Source organism: Aplysia californica, unplaced genomic scaffold (assembly GCF_000002075.1).
Source record: "Aplysia californica isolate F4 #8 unplaced genomic scaffold, AplCal3.0 scaffold00034, whole genome shotgun sequence".
Taxonomy (NCBI): domain Eukaryota; kingdom Metazoa; phylum Mollusca; class Gastropoda; order Aplysiida; family Aplysiidae; genus Aplysia; species Aplysia californica.
Genome location: NW_004797304.1, coordinates 1,881,088 through 1,884,652, shown reverse-complemented (window position 1 = coordinate 1,884,652; position 3,565 = coordinate 1,881,088).

Sequence of the window (3,565 nt, the reverse complement as noted above, 5' to 3'; positions counted from 1 at the left end):
GAAATACTACTACTACTAATAATAATAATGGATTGCATTTATATAGCGCATATCCACTTATGCAATGCTCTATGCGCTTAACATGATACATATTATGGATTTACAAATCAATTTTAAAGGTACGTAGTGTTACATAGTCATGCAAACACATATTCACTCACGCACGCACCACACACACATACATACACACATACGTACATATGCACATACGCACATACAAACTCACAACGATCTACAGCTTGGATGCATTCTGTCTAATCGAAATATGATGAAAATAGAAATAATTTTAGTTTCTTCTTAAAAATTTCTAGATTTTCTGCTTCTCTGATAGTTTTTAGAAGCCTATTCCAAACAAGTGGGGCAAAATATGAAAAAGAGCGTTGGCCATATGATTTGTATTTTATTTTAGGCTTAACAAGGGTTGTTTTGTCACTTGATGATCTGAGCGTTCTAGGAGGCACATAGGGTGTTAAAAGCTGTTTCAGATAGTCCGGCGATAAATCACTACTACTACTACTACTACTACTAGTAGTAGTAGTAGTAGTAGTAGTAGTAGTAGTAGTAGTAGTAGTAGTAGTAGTAGTAGTAGTAGTAGTAGTAGTAGTAGTAGTAGTAGTAGTAGTAGTAGTAGTAGTAGTAGTAGTAGTAGTAGTAGTAGTAGTAGTAGTAGTAGTAGTAGTAGTAGTAGTAGTAGTAGTAGTAGTAGTAGTAGTAGTAGTAGTAGTAGTAGTAGTAGTAGTAGTAGTAGTAGTAGTAGTAGTAGTAGTAGTAGTAGTAGTAGTAGTAGTAGTAGTAGTAGTAGTAGTAGTAGTAGTAGTAGTTATGATAGTAATAGAATCAGGAAAATGGTAATTTTTCACAATCGTCCCTGCTCTAAGACAACTCCGTTGGCTTCGAAAAACACCTAGAATTACTTACAAGATTGTTCTTCTTTGTGATAAGTGTGTTAACCCTATCCGTACGCCCTGGGGTCATTTTGTACCCCCGGAGTTGTATTCTTCACATTTCAGAATACTTCTTGTACGAAGATCTCTTTGAAACGTTCAGTATTTCTTAAAAAATCGTTTTGACAGATTGCTATGCAGAGCGTAGGCCTACGGATGGGATTAACGAGTAAATTTCCTTTTTGGAAAGTGGCGGCCCAGAGTTCCCTACGTCGTATGGATACGATAATAAAACGCGACGTACGAATAGGGTTAAATGTAAAGCCCCCCTCCCTCCCACTGCCACCCTCCAGACCCACGATATTCAAACAACTTCACTCAAACGTCTAGTCTATGTTCCATCAAGATCTCTAAGATGAGATGTCTCGCGTAAGAACACCTAACAAAGGGGTGAGTCAGCGTAGGGACATCAGGCGCTCGTCACAACAATGAAGATGAAGAAACTAGCATTTTTCCGCAAGTTTGGGTTTGTTTGTTTATTGGTTTTTTTATTACTTTTTTAAAAAGGGGGGGGGGGGGTCATCACCTTTTATGCCCATTAAAGAACACATTTCTCTGTGGATTTTTACTGAAAACCGTTGATTAAAGGCATTAAAAATGTAACTTTTCAGTTTCCACTGGCTCTCAAGCTATGTAAATAACTCAACTTTGGTGGCCATTTTCTCAATAATTTTACTTCTGAAACCAGGCGACCCTTACCCCCTTCTATCACCAATACCTGGACTTATATCTAAGATAAATAGATACTTTTAAAAACCAGAAGCAGGGCAAATGGACTGGCTTTAAGATAATACCAATACCCCCAAACGCCGTAAAATTGACGAGCGCCTGATTCCACCGCGTCGTGGTATAGGGTGTCCCTCTCTTATCTCGCTCCATCTATCCTGAACTTTCTCCCTCAACATTTGAAAGCTACAGAGTCTGAGGCAAATTCATTAATCTAAAACAAACTTTCTGAAATGTCATCTCGAATGTTATTCCTTCTTATTCATTGAGGTTTAGTAATCTATGTTCATACTATGATAGCGCGCTCATATGACCTTAGCAGTTGCGAGCGCCGTAAAACCCTATACTACTACTAATAATAAACTATGATGGGTAGATTGTCATTAACTGTACTGTGATAGTGTGAACGCCTCCATACGAATGAGTGTTATTCCAAATGTTTTGTTTTAGTAGACGTTTTACGGCGCTCGCAACTGCATAAGGTCATATGAGCGCCAGAAGATTAGAGGTGTTACAAGAGAGTAACAAACACACAAAAAAGAAGAAGGGGAGATAAGGACGACAGATGTTTGATAGGGAAGAAGAAGCAAACCATACCAGAGCACCCGCCAACCACCCACGTTATTCCAAAGAAGGTTTGTATAATATGTGAGGCAGCGTGGTGAAATCAGGCTCTTGTCAAAATAATCAAAGTGAAGAAACTTGCATTTTTCCGCAGGTTTATGAATATTTATCAAATTTTCGTTTTTGGGCTCAACACCTTTCATGCTCATTAAAGAACTCATTTCTGTGTAGATATTTCTGAAAAACGTCTTTGAAAGGCACAGAAAATGTAAATTTTCAATTACCACGGACTCTCAAGCTAAGGAAATAACTAATCTTTGGCGGCCATTTTCTCACTTCTTTTACCCCTGAAAACAAGTGACCCCCACCTCCTTCTTTTGCAAATATCTCGACTGTATTCAAGATAAATGGATGTTTTTCCTCCACATATAGACAAGTGAACAAGCTTTAAGATGATACCAATAAGTCTACATGCCCAAGATTGACGAGAGCCTGATTCCACCACGATGCCTCACATATGTAGATCTATACACGTTCATTCACTTGTGTTTTGTGTTAAGTTAAATGTACTATAAAGTGCCCTGAACAAAATTGAACAAGAAAAACTGCAAACACAAATCAAAACCAAACAAAACGAAACAAAACGGTTGACAAGATCCGGAAGAGAGGTTTCGGTTATGTTCACAGGTAAAGTGAATGCAGACTGTCTGTGGGATACCGCTGTGAATTAGTAATAAACAATTTAAGTAGTTCTAGAAATCCATGATCGCCCACGCCAGTCGGCAAGGCATCGGATGTTGTTGTTGATGATGATGATGATGATGATGATGATGATGATGATGATGATGATGATGATGATGTTGATGATGATGATGATGATGATGATGATGATGATGATGAGTTTTTAGAAATGATGATGATGATGATGATGAGTTTTTAGAAGTGTAAGTTTTACGTCCCTATCGACACTTCTGGATATTCTTTTTCTTGGCATTTTTCCTTGGCAGAGCTGCTACGTTTTCGTGACTTTTGAAGTCCTAGTAGTGCTTTGCTTCCATCAAAGATATGCAGAAATAGCACTGATTTACATACAAGACTATTCTTCTCCTTTTTCCTCTTCTTTTTCTTCTCGTTGTTGTGGTTGTTGTTGTTGTTGTTGTTGTTGTTGTTGTTGTTGTTGTTGTTGTTGTTGTTGTGGTTGTTGTTGTTGTTGTGGTTGTTGTGGTTGTTGTTTGTCTTCTTTTTCTTCTTCTTCTTCTTCTTCTTCTTCTCCTTCTCCTTCTCCTTCTCCTTCTTCTTCTTCTTCTTCTTCTTCTTCTTCTTCTTCTTCT